This window comes from Phascolarctos cinereus, unplaced genomic scaffold (genome assembly GCF_003287225.1).
Source record: "Phascolarctos cinereus isolate Bilbo 61053 unplaced genomic scaffold, phaCin_HiC Scaffold_4;HRSCAF=312, whole genome shotgun sequence".
Classification (NCBI taxonomy): Eukaryota; Metazoa; Chordata; class Mammalia; order Diprotodontia; family Phascolarctidae; genus Phascolarctos; species Phascolarctos cinereus.
The window spans coordinates 236,096,482-236,115,672 of NW_027555847.1; the positions used below are offsets into that span (position 1 = coordinate 236,096,482).

At 37.0% G+C, this 19,191-nt stretch overlaps 1 protein-coding gene and 1 long non-coding RNA gene across 17 annotated transcripts in view; one reads left to right on the forward strand and one right to left on the reverse strand.

The window, feature by feature from the left end:
• Positions 1-19,191, forward strand: part of SEMA4D (semaphorin 4D) — a 185,924-nt gene that overhangs the window by 23,656 nt on the left and 143,077 nt on the right. The window lies entirely within an intron of this gene.
• Positions 2,060-18,925, reverse strand: LOC144456876 (uncharacterized). The gene is made up of 4 exons (XR_013486060.1): positions 18,860-18,925; positions 18,351-18,499; positions 13,498-13,590; positions 2,060-2,351 (listed from the first exon to the last, which is right to left on the reverse strand). It is a non-coding gene; the product is annotated as an uncharacterized LOC144456876 (long non-coding RNA).

A 19,191-nucleotide genomic window follows, 5' to 3' on the forward strand; every position in this document is an offset into this window, starting at 1 on the left:
TCTTGTCTCTAGAGCGAGCCCCCTTATTCTCTTTGAGCTAGTTGTTGAGTCAGGCAGAAAGTTTGCTAGCTGAGAGAGGTTTGTTCAATTAGGCAAAGACACTCTAGGTGTCAGTCCTCAAACTTAGGCTCCCCAGATTTATCTCTGAAAAGAATTAGCAATGAAAAGAACTTTTTTTAGTCTACTTTCACCCCACAAGGATGTCTCTTCTAGGTTTCAGGCCATTCTGCAAGGACTTTACAATTGCCTCATTTCATTCTTGATTGGGTTCCTGAAAGTCCTTGTTCCCTTGAATAAGAAAGAGTCTCCCCTATCTTTCACTTAAATATTTCCATCTTTAGCTTTGGGATGTGTTTCTGTGACTAGGACACCACCTCTTCCACTTTCTTATTGGTTTTCATCACTTGGACCCCAGTAAGTCCTCCCTTACCTTTGATCCTCACCCTGCTGTCTGTCTCTTTCTCTCTGATGGAGAGCATCAACAAAGATCTAAGGGCTGAAATGGGGGGGGGTATTTTTACTATCTACAGAATTTTGGTCTTTGAAGGGACCTCAGAGGCCTACCTTAAAAAGAATCCCTTCTACAATATACCCAAGTGGTCATCTGGTTCTTTTGCTTTAAGACCTCTAGTGAGAGGTAATCCACTGCTTGCCAAGGCAATATATTCTACTTTTGGATGACTATCTAGAAATTTTTCCAGATATCAAGCCCAAATCTTTTTTTTTTTTAACCTCCACCCATTGTCCCTTATTTTGATCTCTCGGGCCAAGTAGAACAAGTATAATTTACTATTCCATACAGTAGTACTTCGAAATCTTAAAGAAAAGTATCATGTTTCTCCCTGAATCATCTCTTCTTCAAGCTAAAAAACCTTAATTCCTTTAACTGATCTTAATATGATCTTTGGGGCTTTCATCACTCTTGTTGCCCTTTTCTGGATGAGTTTCATTTATCAAAGCCCTTTGTAGACCGTGGTGTTCAACTAAATACAATCCTGAATACAGCACAGGTTCTGGTTAGTTTTCCCAAATCAAATTAGTTGGCTACTTGTTCTTCCAATTTCATGAAGTTTCTGGTTTTACCTGTTGTCCTAAATTGGCATCAAAGACCATGAGGCCTAGGCTAGCACAATACATTCCCCACCCCTTTCAGAGCCTTGCCTTATATTGTTCTTAGCAAGTTTTTCTAGCCAACTCAATTTCTTTTCCTGTACAAAACCCGTATCCCTGTGGGAACCCTCCCAACAAGTTCCTATTTCCCTGAACATCTTAGAGGTATGTAGGGCAGGGCCCAGACTGCTGTGTTTATTTAGCGCTTCTCTGACTTTCACAGTTTTTCTGTTATATCCCAGAGATTCTCTTGTGGAAGTGAGAAGTTTCTCACTTTTCAATGCACGCTGCTATCAGCATGGGTGGCTGAAGAAATTACTAATATTCTGTTTTTAATCTGGGTATGGATTGGAATTCATATCCACTTTTGTGAGAATTGGATTAAACAAAGAATAAATAGGCTCTAAGCTTAAGGGACTCTTCTTTGAGTGAATGCATGAAAAGTAACATGGATTTTATCGTATCCATTTTGGTTGCAAAGATTAGCATAGGTAAAGAAATAGATGATTGAAGCACTTAATATGCTATTCAACATGATATTTCCTGGTTTCTGTTGCTATCAATATTTTAAATTTACAAAATTTCATATATCTTACATAATTTGATCTTCTCAACAACTTCATGTGGTAGGTGGTAGAAATTTTATGATTTTTGAAAGGAAATGGAGATATTTAATGACTTGTTTAGGCTAGTAATGGGCAGAGTAGTGGCTTAAGCCTAGCTGTTTTGATTCCAAATCCAGGGCTGTTTCCACTATATAATTAGATGTTCCAGCTCTGACTTACTAGCTATGTGCAAGTCATTCTACCCATTCTGAAACTCAGTTTATTCACCTTTAAATGAGCTTAATATCACATGTACTATCTTCCTTACAAAACAACATTTATACTACTTGTGATATACCAGGGGTGTGTGGTGAATATTTTACAATCAGCTCTCCACAAAAAAGTACAAATGGCATGTTTTTAAATTTAATCTGTATGATTAGTATTTTCTCCATCACTTTCTTAAGTCCAGACCATCCACAAAACAATAAACCAAAACTTTCAAGTGTTGTTGATTTCTGAGGTGATAGGTAAAGTATTTTTATCTGCAAAGTCATCTGGTAAGCTGGTCATTATGAGCTGATGAATTCTTTGACCTTTATAGTCCATGAAATGGAAAACAAAACAAAACAGAACAGAACAAAATGGCCTTCATTTCCAAGTGGGCTCCCTCTTTTTTTCCTTCAGGAACGGCTGCTGAGTGGAAAAAAAAGGAGTGGGGGCCTAGAGTTAGTTTTTAGACCACTTGTAAATAATTTGAGGTAAATACTTGAAATAGATCTTTGTGCAATGACCAATGATTTGAAAAACTGTTGAACGACCTAAATGATTTCAAGTCCTAGCATTGCTGCTTACTACCTGTTTGACTTTGCAGAGGTCACCCTGGGCGTTTGTTTCCTCATCTATAAATCAGAAAGCAGATTTTTCACATAAAACATAAAGTAGCTGCAGCAAAGGGACTCAGAGGTTCTTATCTCAGAAGCAAATACAAGAGTTGGTTTCATTTTGAAGCCTAGAGGCAGCAAGGAATGTCCTTTACAAAGGGGGTGTTCTGAGCTGGGCCTGACTCAGGCCAGTCACTCAGTACTTTAAGTCTAATACTGGAACAAAACAAGACACTTATAGGTCCTTCAACAATTAGCAAAAGGTTTAACCCAGCCAGAGCAAAGGAAGGAATACACATCAAGAGCACTTCGAGCTGACCTGGGTGATCAAAATTCCCATGCCTTTGAATGTGTCCATAGTCACCATGCCAGTCAGACATCAGAGAGCTAGCTCACAAGGCACCTTCTGCCTACTTTCTGCTCATCTGACTAGGAAGTGATGTCAGCAGTGCTGACATTGAGTCACCTGAGTCAGTTATGCCTTGAGAATGGTTTCCATACCTTCTAAGGAAAAACCATTAGGATTAGGCATTAGGATACTGCTTCCACCACATCTTTATATTTGGTGACTTCAGTGCAATTTATGAACATAGAGGACAATGAAAAATATGCTGTTGTACGTAATTTAAGATTAAAAAATTAATATGAGGACTTAGTGACTGCAAGTTTAATACATCAAAAAAGCTCACAGAGTATTTAATTTTTTAAAACATTCATGTAAACAACAGATACTTTCCAATTCTGCTTCGCCAGAAAGTGCATCCTTAAAGTAGTTAAGCAAAAGTCATGCTACTCTCAAAATTTGTTACTAGAATAGAATGTGTAGTTAATTTTTAATCCTTTTGAAACTAATGTTATCCATTATTTTTCACTGGATTTTGTTGCTTTTAATATTGTCTCTGTTTGCACTATTCTAGTCAATCAGTCAACAAGCATTTATCATGTGTCAGCCACTGAGACAGATGCTGGAGATATAGAAACAAAAAATGAAACAATCCTTATTCTCAAGGAATTTATGTTCTAGCATGGATGATAATATGTACATACATAAGTATGCATAGAATAAATTAAAAAATATGTTATACGGTAGAAAATAAATGTAACTACGTCTGTTTTGCTTTCTCTATTTTTCTTTCTTGTGAATCACTTCATTTTAGCTTTCCTGTGTTTCTCTGAATTCATCATATTTGTTCTTCCTTAAAGATACAATGACATTCTGTTACATTCACATTGGTAACTTATTTGGCTATTTTTAAATCATTGGTTATATTCCAATCATTTACAAACACATTTTGTTTCTGCAAATAATACAACTATTAATATTTTTGTACATGTAAGTATTTTCTTGCTATTTTTAACCTCCTTATAGCATTAATCTATTAGTGGGATTTCTAGGTCAGAGGATATGAAAATTTTAATGAACTTTTCTTACATGATTCCAAATTGTTTTTCAGAATGGTTAGACCAATTTGTAGCTCCTCTATCAGTGAAAAAGAATGCCTATCTTTCTATATTCCCTCTAACAGTGAATTTGAGTGTGACAAGACTTCAAAGTTGTTTAAATTTGCTTTATTAGTGATTAAAAACAATTTTTGAGACGATTGGTGACAGTTTACATTTTTTTCTTTTGAAAACTTTCAATTAAGGAGTGTCTCGTAATCTTTTAGATTTGGATTAATGAAGGCAAAGATTTGTCTAAATCCATATATTTTCTTTTAATGTGAGCTTCATTGATTTCATTTATGCAAAAGCTTTTTAGTTTTGCATAATTGAAATTATCTTTCTTGTACTTCATAATTTCCTTTATCCTGTGCCTGTTCACAAATTCTTTATGTAGCTAACCTGTGAAAGAAATAACTTTCCATCATTCTAGCAACAGGAGTATACTATCTACTATACTCCAGGCACTACAGTAAGTGCTGAGGATACACAGAGAGGCATCAAACACAATCCCTGTCTTCAAAGAGCATCTTTGGGGGTGGAAAGCATATTTCAAAAGAGATAAAAGTTAATTTTGGGAGTAGGACTATAGGACCTGAAGGGATCAGGAAAGTTCTCACATAGGGTGGAGGTGATAGTGTTTGAGCTTATAGGCTGAAAGAAACTAGGTGGGGTGAGGGGGTGAAATTGATGAGGGAACTTCAGTCAATTGATTTTCCTCCAGCCTATGTGATGTAATTCCAGAAAGTGAAGAGCAAAGAAATTTTCTTCTAAGCTTGATGGAATTAGATGACAGTTTTGTTAACCCATTACAAGGTGTGGAAAAGTCTTCAAGCTTCATAGAATTAAGGTGGCTAGCTATTGATTAGATTGACTAGATTCATGGATCAGCCATGAATGAATGAATGATAAAGCGTTTATTACTCTTTATTACTATTATTATACTAACATTACAATATTATTATACTAATATTCCCATGTTATTATTATTACTATTTATTATATTTATCATTAAAGCTTACTATTTGTGAGACTTTGGGGATACAAATACAAAAGTAAAGTCAGTCCTTGTCCTAAAGGAGCTTTCATTCTAATAGTAGAGGGAAACAACAAAATAAAGGGAGAATGGCCAAGGGCGGACTCTTGGGATAAAAATTCATATATTCGCCTGTAACCTGTACACACAATAAGTTCAAAGTACTTTCTAAAGGATGTGTCACATAGTAGGAACTTAAAAGTTTGCTGTTTGATAGAAAGTTCTTTTGTAACTTAGCTAGGGAAAGAATTTATAAGCAGGTACATGATAGAGGACATTACAAAGGGCAAAATAGACAATTTCAAACATAGGGGCTCATGTGGTGTAGTTTTAAGGGTGCTGATCCAGGATACTGTGGGAAGATGTCATGCTAGAATGCAGAGGATACCAGATTCCCTGCAGACATTCCCCTGGGGCTTAGAGATGGACTACTGTAATAAGTAATAGGAAAAAAAAATCACCTCTAGACTCCCCTGACCAACCCTGGGGTCCACAGAGAGACCCCTGGAGTCATACATAGATACTGGAGTAGACAAGCTGAAGAGGCAGGCCAGTAGCAACTGAAAGCAAGGCAGCTGTCCCCAGAACCTTTGGGCAGTTTCAGTACTCCCTGCCTGAATTCTGCAACATTCAAGCCTTGCCATGCCCTAAATTTACTTTTATGAGGAGGCTGAGGCTATAGGAGATCAACTTTGGGGAGTTTTGGGCAGGTCTGACTTGTGACACTCCCTGTGCAAGTCAGGCAGCCTGAGGCTTTCCCAAACCTGTTGCTCCATGCCTGAGCATGAGTGCAGCCTCAGGATAACCTGGGGGGGTGGGGACATTTCTGGAAACAGAGGCTAAGGCCAGCCAAGTCCCCACAGAGCTCAAACCCAGCTCTAGCCTGGCAAAGAGAGCAGCCTTGGGTCATTCTAGTTAGGGTCCAGCATGGTACCAGTGGCCCATGCCAAGCTGTGGGAGAAGGACTCTGGCAAAATCCAGCCCAACCAATCCCTGAAGCCTATGGTGAGAGTGTAGCATAGAAGTAAGCTACTGAGCTCAGCAAACAGGGAAGCCTACAGCAGGGAAAGGTCCCAAAGCCATATAACAAGAGGGAGAGTACCACTCCCCCCAACCAGCCCAGCATCTGAACAGCTTCAGATACCTTGAAGGACAGGGGCTTAGTCTGACCCACCATACTGAGGATCAGCCTGCCCACATCCAAGTACAGGTCCCCAAATGATCAAACCAAGGAAAACTACAAACACCATGAGGAAATACTTCTTGGATTGAGAGAGTCCTAGGGAGTAGTCTCTGAAGAGGACAGTGACCTCATAACAAGTCCACGTAAAGCCTCAGAGAAAAAAATGCTCTGGCCACAGGGACTACAGGAATACATGGAAAAAGTGAAATGAGATATAGAATGGAAAAACTAGAGAGGAAAGAATGACAAGGAAAATTTATGTCTTAGAACAGGTGGGGAAAAACATCACTCAAAAACTGAATGCCCTGAAAATTAGAATGAGCTGGACAGAAAACAATGACTCAATCGTACAAGAAATATCAAAACAAAACTTTAAAAAATGAAGAAAAAACTTAAGAAATATAATATGGGGGCAGCTAGGGTGCAATGGATAGAGTAGCAGCCCTGGAGTCAGGAGGACCTAAATCTAAATCTGGCTTCAGACACTTACTAGCTGTGTGACTGACCCTAGGCAAGTCACTTAACCCAGACTGCCTAAAATAATAATAATAATAACAATGTACTATCAAAGGAGCCAAGATAGAAGACTAAGTAGGTGAAAGTGTGTAGTTAAGCTCCTCCCTTCTACAAGTAGTCCTCCAAACAGATCTAGAAAATGTACCACACCAAATACCAATGGGGAAATCCAAGGGGCTTGCAAAAAGTAAGAGGTAAAGGTTTACAACAAAGGATAACCTATCTGGCAAATCCGAGTATAATAAACTTTTAAGTATTTAAGAAGATTTTGTGTGTGCGCGCGCGTGCGTGTGTGTGTGTGTGTGTGTGTGTGTGTGTGTACACAAAGATTCACATAGAGTTAAAAGGAAGGGTTGAAGCAAAATCTATTAGGCTTCAAATAGCTTTAAAAAGTAGAGGTAGCAGTTATGATTTCAGATAAGGCTGTGGTAAATATAGAGAAGATAAAAACTATTAAGTAGGAAAAGTATATTGTGCTTCAAGGTACCATAATCAATATTAGTACTTAATATAGATGCACCTAATAATATAGCATCTAAACTATAAAAGTTGAGGACCTTTATGTACTCCTTTCTGATTTAGACAAATATAACCAAAAGATAAACAAGAAAGAAACTAAAGATTTAAAGAGACTTTTAGAAAAGTTATAGATAGTAGACCTCTGGTAATTGCTGAATGGGAATGCTAAGGAATCTACATACTTCTCAAGTATACATTAGCATCTTTACAAAAATTGACCATATGTTAGAGAATAAATGTCTCAACCAAAATGTAAAACAAGAAAAATCAATCAACCAATAAATGTTTAAGTGCCTATGTACCAGGCACTGTATTAAACACTGGGGATACAAAAAGAGACAAAAGACAGTCATTGCTCTCGAGGAACTTACAACCTAGTTGGGAAGACAACATACAAATGAGCTATATACAGGACATAGGGAATAATTAACAGAGGGAAGGCACTGGAATTAAGAGAGGTTGGAGATTTCCTGTAGAAGGTGAGATTTTATCTGGGATTTAAAGGAAGCCAGTAAGGTCAGTAGTCGGAGCTGGGGAAGGAGAGCATTCTAGGTATGGAGGACAGATAGGAAGAATGCCCGAAGCTGAAAGATGGAGTGTCTTGTTTTTGGAACAGCCAGGAAGCCAGTGTCTCTGGATTAAAAAGTACATGTTGGGGAGTAAGGTATGAAGAGATTGGAAAGTTAGGAGGATTCTAGGTTATGAAGGGCTTTAAATGCCAAAGAGAGGATTTTGTATTTGCAAAGCTGAAATAAACAGGCCTTGGCAACAGATTGGATGTGGGGGGATGAGAGACAGTGAGAAATCTAGAATGACTCCTAGGTGCAAGCCTGAGGGACTAGGAGGATAATGTTGCCCTCTACAGTAACAGGGGATGTAGGAAGAGGAGGAGAGGGTTTAAGGAGAAGGATAATGAGTTCTGTTTTGGGTGTATTAAGTTGAAGATGTCCATTGGACATCCAGTTCAAGATGTCTGAAAGGCAGTTGGAGATGGAAGATTGAAGGTCAGCAGAGAGTTTGGGGCAGGATAGATAGATTTCAGAATCAGCACAGAGATAGTAATTAAAACCATGGGAGCTGAAGAGATTACCACGTGAAGTAGTATAGAGGGAGAAGAGAAGACAGGACAGAACCCTAGGCAAATACTTCACCTCTTGTTTGCCCCCGTTTCCTCGATAGTAAAGTTGGGATAATAATAATAGAACCTACCTCACAGGGTTGTTGTGAGGATCAAATGAGATCATCTGTTTAAAAAACAGTGATTAGTGCAGTATCTGACACACAGTAGACAATCAGTAAACATTTATTAAGCACCGGCTGCCATGTGACAGGCACTGAGCTAAATACTAAATACATCATTTACTGGTCATAATTCAATAAAATTTATTCAGTAAATGGCTTTTATAGCAAGAATTTAAAAATAACTGGAGACTAAGTAACTTCATTCTATTTTTTTTTTAGGCAATTGGGGTTAAATGACTTGCCCAGGGTCAGTCAGCTAGTAAGTGTCAAGTGTTTGGTCTGAGGCTGGATTTGAACTCAAGTCTTCCTGACTTCAGGGCCAGTGCTCTATCCACTGGGCCACCTAGCTGCCCCAATAACATCATTCTAAAGAACTGGTGGGTCAAAGAATAAATCAGAGAAACTTTAGAAAATTTCATCAAAGAAAATGATAATGGGACAATTTACCAAAACTTATGATATTCAGTTAAAGCAGTTTTGAGGGGGGAAATCTCTATTTCTAAATACTTTCATCAACAAAAGAGAAAAAGAATTGGGCATGTGATGAAAAAAATTTGATCAACAACAAATCAGAAATCCCCAACAAAATGACAAAGTAGAACTTTGCAAATTAAAGAGATTAATAAAATTGAAAGCAAAAGACCATTGAATTGATAAAACAAGGAGCTGCTTTTAAAAAATAATAAAATAGCTAACCAGACTAAAAAAGATAAAGGGAAGTCAAATCGTTCATATGAAAAATGAAGAACTTATAAAAATTCAAATTTATAAGAATAAGATCCATTCTCCATATGATAAAGTCAAATGATATGAAGAGGTAATTTTCAAAGGAAGAAGTCCAAGCTATCAGCAATCATAAAAAAATGCTCTAAATAACTAATAATTAGAGAAATGCAACAATAATTAGGGAAAAGCAGCTTTGGGGTTCCACCTCACACCTATCAGACCTGTAAAGATAACAATGGAGAAAAATGACAAATTTTGAGAGTACATTGGTGCATTGTTGTTGGAGCTGTGAATTGATCTAGTCGTTCTAAAAGCAATTTGGAGCTACTCCCAGAAATGTACCAAACTCTTCATATCTTCTGACCCAATTATACTACTACTAGACCTATACTACCAAAGAAATCAAAGAAAGATGAAAAGAAACTCTCTGTACAAAAACATTTATACTACTAAACTACTTTTTTCATGGTAGCCAAAAATTGGAAACTGAGGGTGGGGGGTAGGAAGGGGAATACCTTCGCAAATGGCCAAATTGTGGTATATGAATGTAATGAAATATTATTGTGCCATAAAAAATGCTGGAATGGATATTTTCAGAGAAGACTGGGGAAGGCTTTATGAATTAATGGCAGAATGAAGTGGGCACAACCAGGGAGCAATTTATACAATCATAACAATATTCCAAAAAGAAACTTAGGAAGACTTTAGAAGAGGAGGAGCTATGATGACAGAGTAAAAGGAAGCAGTGTGGTGAGCTCCCTACCATAAACTTCTCCAAACTTCTACATCTAGAAAATGAACCAGAATAAATCTTGATGGGAAATCCAGAAAAAAAAAAAGTCACAATCCTTTGTCCAAACAATTCTTGTGTGCATCTTGGCAGGAAGGCCCTTTTGGTTTTTTTTCCTCTTTTATGCTGTTCATGGTTTTTTAAAATGGAATTTCTTTTCCTATTTCTTCTTGCTGGATTCTGTTGACAGAAATGCTGATGATTTCTGTGGGCTTATTTTTTTTCCTGAAACTTATAGCAATGGATTTTCAGTGATCCTAAAGATGACTGTCCTCAGAGCCCATAATTTAAACTAGCATCCTCCCACAGATGCTACATAGAAGAATCAAAATTCTAGGTGACTCAGCAGTGGAAAAACATACTGGATTTTGGTGTGCCATTTTGTTTTTGTTGAGTTGTTTCAGACATATGTGACTCTTCATGACCCCTTATTGGGGTTTTCTTGGCAAAGATACCAGAGTGGTGTGCCATTTCCTCCTCCATCTCATGTTACAAATGAGGAAACTGAGGCAAATGGGATTAAGTGACTTGCCCAGGGTCACACAGCTAGTGTCTGAGGCTGGATTTGAACTCAGGTCTTCCCTGACTGCAGGTCCCGTGCTCTATCCATTGCACCATCTAGCTTCCCTTAGTCTGCGACAGCATATTACAAATGATGATTTGAATAGTAGAAGTGGCATAAGGTATACTTGGAAAAGTAAATGGGTTTCTCATGTAGTGAGAGAGGGTAATAGGATGGACAGCCTGAGGGTTGTACTATTATCCATAAAATACTAAAAGACCTATAGAAAGAAGGCCCCCAGTGCATTAGGTTGATGGAAGGATATGGACAAAAATCCCACAAGATGAGTTATAATCTACAAAAGTGCATACAGTGCCCACATTGATGAGATATTGAATTTATTAACTATTTATTATACTTCCAGTCTTGTAGGTTTGTAATCTCAGCATTATCCTTCATTCCTTACTCTCACTCATCCCACATACTCAATTAGTAGTCAAAATTTGCCATTTCTACTTCCATAACATCTCTCAAATTTGACCGTTTCTCTCTACTCACACAACTACAACCTTAGTTCAGGTTCCTCACCTCTCATCTGGACAGCTTCCTGATTAGCTCCCTGCCATATCTCTTACCACTCAAGTCCATCTCTCACACACTTTTTTGCAAGTGATTTTCCATAAGAACAGATCTGACCATGTCACTCCCCTACTCAGTGAATGCTAGTGGATTCCTGTTGTCTTAAGGATAAATAAAAACTTTATTTACCTTTTAAAGCCTTTCATAACCTGGTCCCAACCTATCACACTGGATGTTACTCCCCCTTCCACATTCTGTGATCTAACCAAAGTAACCTTTTCTCTGTTCCTCAGCCAAGACATTTCATCTCCCATCTCTGTTATTTGCACTGGCTATCCTTTGAATACACTCTTTTCTCACCTGTACCTCACATAATCCCCCTCTTGCAGCAAGATAGAGCTCAGGTACCTCTTCCTCTTTTACATAAAGTCCTTTCAGTGCCAGTACTATCCCTCTTTCAAACTACTTTATATTTAACTACTTCATATTTATTCCCTTTATATGCTTGGATATGTACTTGTTATTTTGCCCATTAGAATGTAAACTTCTTACAAATAAGTATTATTTCATTGATTGGATTTTTATATATAGGGCCTAGCATAGTTCCTGGTACATAATAGGCAATTAATAAGTACTTGTTTATTGACATTCTCATTTGAACCTTTATTTGCCTTTTTTTTTTTTGAGGGAATCTGGATTAAATGACTTGCTCGGGGTCACACAGCTAGTAAATGTCTGAGAATGGATTTGAAGTCAGGTCCTCTCGACTCCAGGGCTGGTGCTCATCAACTTTGCTACCTAGTTGCTTCCTTTAATTTCTATAAATTAGAAATATGGGTGTAACTTTTTATAGCATTTCTTTTCACATGTATGCCATTATGTTGTATTAGAAAGACTATTTTGGACAATAATTTTGAAATATTCTAAGAAAGTGACTAAAAGATCTACATTTTCTGCAGAGATGCCACTAAGAGGCATATATTCTAAGGAGGTCAAAAAGAGAAAGGCTCCATATACAGCAAAATATCTATATCAGCACTTTTTTTTTTTAGAATTGAGAAACTAGAAACAGATGTCCATTGATGTGGGAATGACTAAACAAATTGTGGTAGTGGATATAATGGAATATTATTATTTTATTAAATCACTGATATATTGTTGAGGCTTATTGAGGGCAAAGTGACCCTAGGTGAGTGGTAGGACCCAGAACTGAACTTTTAAGTCAATTTCTTTTTTCCATTATGCTAAATTGCCTCTGTAAGGAACTGTTAAATCATAGATACCTTAATGAGTCCTCCCATTTTCATATTCATTGAATGGTTAATTTAAAGTTACGTGTTCATTCAAATTGCTGAAATCTTGGAAAAGAGGGGCAACGAGGGGTTTTCAGTTCTGCATATAAAATGATAATTCTTTCACATTTTTTGTTTGATTTTCCCAAGGTGATGGACCAGTAATAAATGAATGTGGCTATCAATGTGCAACAAAAGTAAGACTTGTTATGTCCTACTGTATTCAGATTGGTTATAGATGATGGAAAGTTATTCCAATTTCTATCCATTTGAAGTTTGGTAATTTCAGAGGAGAGAATACGGAGCACACAGAAGAGAGATTGTGAAAACAGAAGTAACAAGACTTGGCAACAGATTGGGTATATAGGATGAGAGAGTATGGAGTCAAGGATGGCACCGAGGTTGTGAACCTGGGTAACCAGGAGGATGGTGGTGTCCTTAAAAGAAGTCCAACAAGGCATTGGAGATGGGACACTAAAGGTCAGTAGAAAGGTTAAGACTGAGTAAGTAGGTTTGACTATCATCAGCATAGAAATGATAATTGAATCCATGGGAGCTGATGAAATCACAAAATGAAATAGCTTAGTGGGAGAAAAAAAGAGGGCCCAGAACCTTTCCAGGGGGTTAACTACGATTATAGGCATGACTTGGACGATTATGTAGCAAAGGAGACTGAGGAGCAGTCAAAAAGTAGAAGGAGAAACAAAAACCTAGAGAGAAGAGTAAGGGGAAGAAAAATGATTGACAACGTCAAAGGGTACAGAGAGGTCTAAAAGGATAAGGATTTAGAAAAAGGCCATTAAATTTGGCAGTAAGGAGATTGTTAGTAACTTTGGAGAGTCAGTTTTGGTTGAATGATAAGGTCAGAAGCTAGACTGTACAGAGCTGAAAAGAGAGTGAGAGGAATTCAGTTGTGGACATGTTCAGTTTAAGAGGCCTACAGAACATCCTGTTCAAGATGTCTAATAGCTTAAGGCAATCAAGTGGCCCAGCAGATAGAGCACTAGGCCTGTAGTCAGGAAGACTTGAATTCAAATCTGGCCTTAGACACTTACTAGCTTTGTGAATCTGGACAATTCACTTAACCACCTGAGTTTCCACAGCTGTAAAATGGGGATAATAATAGCACTTACCTCTCAGGGTCTTGTGAGGATCAAATGACTTAATATTTGTAAAACGCTTGGCACATAGTAAGTGGTTAATAAGTGCTTGTTTCTCCCTCCTCCCTGTTGGAGATTAAAGACTGGAGGTCAGGAGAGATAATAGGACTGGATAAATAGATCTGAGAATCATCTGCTTTATAGGTAATAATTAAATCCGTAGAAGCAGATAAGATCACCAACAGAAATAGCATAGAGGGAGAAGAGGCTGCAGGGAGATAAAAAAGAATGAGGGTTATGAAAAGGCTATTAGATATGGCATTTAAGAGATCACTTGTAACTTTAGAGAGAGAATTATCTATGACAGGTCCAGAATGCTAGGAAATGGGATTTGAATCTTGGACTTTGTGACTTTAAGCCTAGCACTCTTTCTAGTAAACTAAGTTTCATCTGTTTCATATGTTTGTTTCATACCAGAAGAAAATCCAACTGAAAATCATATGGCACTGTAAATAAAGCTTTATGTCAACATATGCCATATATAACCAAATGTGCATAATGTTATTGTATTGGGTTCCTGCTATTTGTAATCATATAAGAAGTAAAGCCTCATTGTTGTGTGCCTCCTTTCCCCCCAAAAAAAGGTATTATTTTCATGTCAAGGATTTACTTTGTAAATATAGGAAAACTTATAGCAGCAAAATAGCTAACAGATGATATATTAGCTTTTCTGAAGGCCCACGAGTAGCTGAATTGTTTTAACCTATGTTCTTTCAAGATCACCTCTCCTAGTTTTAAGATAGACATATATACATAAATATACATCCACATATACATATATTTTTTTCTTCAAAAAGGTGATAGTTATGTGAATATCAGCTTTTGAACTGAACACCACTTAGATTACTGTTCTAGCAGAAAGAATACATATTAAAGGATTGGCTTTTCTTTGTATTGCCTTAAAAAAAATACAATAACAACAACTTGAGGACTATTTCTTGAGGACTTTTTTGTTTCTAGAGATTTAGCTGATAAGGGAGGCTGGATAGGGAGGAGGTGGAAAAGCATAAGAAAGAATTGCTGATAGGATATTTAGGAGCTAACTTTTATACTTATGTTTTGTCACCTCCTATTACATAGATTTTGGGACACGAAGCTTCAGTAGCACCAGTCTTTTGAAAAGGGTCAGGAAGTGGGGTAGGCTATGTATTTTGTTTAAATGTATGTTGGGGAGAGTGGGGACAATATTTATTGAGACAAATGTTACATTCCTTATTTGAGAAAAAGAATGATTTTGAAATAAGAAACTCTTGGAAAATAATCCCTAACTGAACGGATGCCTATCAATTGGGGAATGGCTGAATAAATTATGTTATATTAATATAATGGAATACTATTATGCTATAATGAGTAATGAAGAGAATAGTTTCAGAAAAACCTGGGAAGACCTATGTGAACTAATACAAAGTGAAATGAGCAGAACCAGGAGAATAATGTACAGTAACAGCAATATTGTAAAAGATAATCAACTTTGAAAGACTAAGGTAACTGATCAATGCAATTACCCACCACAATTCCAAAGGAAATATGCCATATATCTCCTTATAGAGAACTGGCAGACTCAGAATGCAGATTAAAGGCTAACTTTTTCTCATTCTTTTTTTTTTCCAACATAGACAATGTGGAAATTCACTTGGCATAAGTCTGCATATTTGTAATGGGTTTTCTTTTTCTTGTCTTCTTAATCAGTGGGGGAAAGGAGGGGGAACAAGAGAATTTGAAATTGGGGGAAAAAAGGATAAAAGTCTGTGCTTAAAAAAAATAAAAAATTTAAAAAGAAAAAAAATCAGCAAATGCTAACTTCCCCCCAGAAAGAGAAAATAATTCATTAAAAAAAAAAAACCAACGCAATCTTGAAAGTACATACAAACCTCAAAAACCAATCATGGTAACTAATTTTCTCCCAAGGGTCCAATAAATGTTTGTCCTTAACACTAACTTTTAGTTTGCTTTTGACTTTTAATGAATAAACCATTCCAGATACTGTTTTGGTTATGAAGTACCAACCAAATTTTGGCATAACTTAGTCTTTTTTTGTTGTTTTGTATGATCATCCTTAAGAAAAAAATCTCTGTACTAGATTTAAAAACCAAAAATGCCTTTTAATTCTGTTCCTACTATTAAATTTGAATTTTATTATTTACATCTCTTTTTCTTAAACCTGGGATTCTCAATTAACTTTTTACCTAATGTAGTATAAGGACAAGTGTAAGGAATTTAAGGATAATTACCCTGTATATAACCTAGATGTGGTGGTCACCCCTGTCTTTAACAGCTATTGCTTCATTTGTTTATTCATTCCCTTGTTCCCTTGTAAGGCAATCAAAGAAGCATGGTATAGACCAAGTTTACATATAAGTGCTATGGGGATATACATAGCCACAGTTTTACATGAAGATCCTAGCATATGTTAATGTGCATCTTCTATATAATAGGGAACTTTTTCCCATGCCTCCATGTTGGTCAACCACATTCAAAGGCATCCTAATAGATTTTATTAGTAATAGTAATAGTTTACAATGCTTTATGGTTACAGAGTGAGTTATATGCATTATTTTATTTGATTCTCTAATAACCCTTAAACTAGGGAATAGATTATGCCTATTTTGCTCTAGTTCTTGAAAGATATGTGATTTCTCCCACCAAATTATATCACAAGCCCTCCTTTTATTAACAGCAAGTACTGATGAGTTACTATGGCTCCAAAAAAATCAACTGGTGGCACTTCGGTATTCGGACAAAATCTGCTCCCTATACTCAAACCTTTCCAGCTTATGTACTCTTAGATACGTATAATACTCAAGAAGCTTAGAATTAGGGGGCATGAGACATCATAAATATAATTGTGAAGTTATTGTGAAAATTGGGTATTGAATATGTATTATAATCAGAGTAGTCAGAGAAAGCTTGTAGTGCTGAATCAAAAGCTTCTTGATAGTTGTTAACTTCAGGAAAGCCAAGTTGTGACAAAAATCACATAGAATCAGAATGACATAATCTAAAGTGAGTAGGAACCTCAAAGGTCATGATCCTTTAAAAAAATGTTTAAAATCACTGGTTATATTTAGTTTATATAAAACACTAAAAATCATTCTATCCTTTGTACTTTTAAGTGCCTACCATCATTAGTTAGATGAAAGGGAGTGAGGACATTTATGAATATAATTTGTTCTGGAAGGATGTTGGCCAAATAGAAGTTCTTTGGAGGAGTGCAATCTTTTCCAAATGAAACACCCTCATAAAAATACATATATATTTTAAAAATCCAGTAATTTTCTCAGTTTCTGGCTTATTGAGGAAAGAGATGCTTATGGATATTGACTTTTCCTAATAAGGTCAAACAAACAAACTAAAAGAAATTGTGAGATACATAGGTGTATATATACATATGTATATACACATATATAGTGCAGAAGTTTGGATAGGGTTAAAGAAAAGTTAGGAAGGTTGTTTTGCTATGCCTTCATCTAGTCACTTAAAGAAAGCCATTTTACTAATTTATTTGAACTACTTGTATATATTTGCTCTGTAGTTATTCCTATGGACTTCAGAACCTGGTCTTCCTAACTTTCCAATCTTCATGTAAACTTTACTCCCCTTCATTACTGCTCCAGCTACACTGGCTTAGGAGTTGTTCCTTACACAGGACATTTCATCTTTGTATGCATTTTTATTTGCTGTTCCCTATTGCCTAAAATATTCTGCCTCCTTCCCTTTCCTCAATTTCCTATTTTTTGCCACTACGAAAAGAGCTACTGTAAATATTTTTGTACATATATTTCCTTTTCCTTTTTTTTTTAATCTCTTTAGGATACAGACTTAGTAGTGTTATTGCTGGGTCAAAGGGTATGAAGTTTTATAGCCCTGTGGACATAGCTTCAAATTGCTTTCCAAAATGGTTGGCTCAGTTTACAACTCCTCCAACAGTGCATTAGTATTCCAATTTTCCCAGGTTCCCTCCAACATTGTCATTTTCCTTTTTTACCACATTAACCAATCTGATAGTTGGGAGATGGTACCTCAGATTTGTTTTAATTTGTACTTCTTTAATCAATAGCATTTTTTCATATAACCATAGATAGAACACCAGACCTGGAGTCCAGATCCAGCTTCAGATACTTACTGTGTGACCTTGGGCAAGTCACTTAACCCTGTTTGTCTTAGTTCCCTCATCTGTAAAATGAGCTGGAGAAAGAAATGGCAAACCATTTCAGTATCTCTGCCAAGAAAACCCCAAATGGGGTCATGAAGAGTCACACATGACTCAACAACAATAGATAACTTTATTTCTTCCTCTGAAAACTTCCTGTTCATGTCCTTTGACCATTCATCAATTGGGGAATGACTTGTATTCTTATAAATTTGACTCAGACCTCTATGTATTTGAGAAATGAAGTCTTTATCAGAGAAACTTGCTGTAAAATTTCCCCCTAGTTTTCTGCTTTCCATCTAATCTTGGCCTCATTGCGTTTGTTTGTGCAAAACCTTTTAAATTTAATGTAATAAAAATTATCCATTTTACATTACATAATGCTCTCTATCTCTTTTTTGGTCATAAATTCTTCTCTCATCCATAGATATGACAAGTAAACTATTCTGTGTTCCCCTAATTTGCTTATGGTATCACCTTTTACGTCTAAATCATGTACCCATTTTGATAATATGGTGAGAGATGTTGGTCTATGTAGTTTCTGCCAAACTGCTTTCTAATTTACCCAGTTTTTGTTAAATAAGTGAATTCTTGTCCCATCATTGCCATTTACTACTGTGTATCGTTTACCTAATCTATTTCTTAGCCAGTACCAGATTGTTTTGATGATTATTACCTTTGTAATACAGTTTGAATTCTGGTACAAGAAGGCCACCTTCCTTCACATTTTTGTTGTTGTTGTTGTTGTGGTTGTTGTTGTTATTGATTCCCATGATATTCTTGACCTTTTGTTCTTCCAGATGAATTTTATCATTTTTTCTAGCTCTGTAAAATAAGTTTTTAGTACTTTAGTATGGTTAATCATAAGCAGATGCTGGTTCCATTTTTCGAAGGTACAAGTATTATCAGAAATACTTCGCGTTTTGGTCCCCTTCCCTTTTCCCATCTCTTCCCCCACCCAAATCCTAGTTTTCCTAGCTCCAGACAACTCCCCATCAAAAAACTCCCAAAACAAAGAGTCTCGACTCCCTTTGCTTCCGTTTCGGTGGATTCCAGGCTAGGTATTCAAAGACTTATTTACATTTTTAAAAAAGATTTAATGCTAGTCAACCCCAAATTTGGGAAAGATTAGGAGGAGCTCTTTCTTAGTTACTATTTCCTCATACATTGTGCCCCCAAAAGTACCGAGGTCTGCTTGGATTGGGTAGTCTCGGGCTGTCACCCCCGGGGGAGGGGGTGTTGCCCCAACGAACCAGGCCTCAGCAGCCCACCTTCATTTCTTCCTAAGGGGAGGGGGATGATTGACAGGTGTGGCTTCCGAATCTTCGGCCACCACCAGGGCCTGGCATTTGGTCACGCACACCCCGAGCCATGCGGGAGTTGTAGGACTCCCAGTGCTCTTCTCCTTGGATGGGCCTGACACTGAACACAAACCCTCATCACGTCCCTACCCCACCCACCTCCGCCCCGGCCTGCCCAGCCCAGAAGAAGGACGTCTCTAAAGGAAGGAGGCCGAG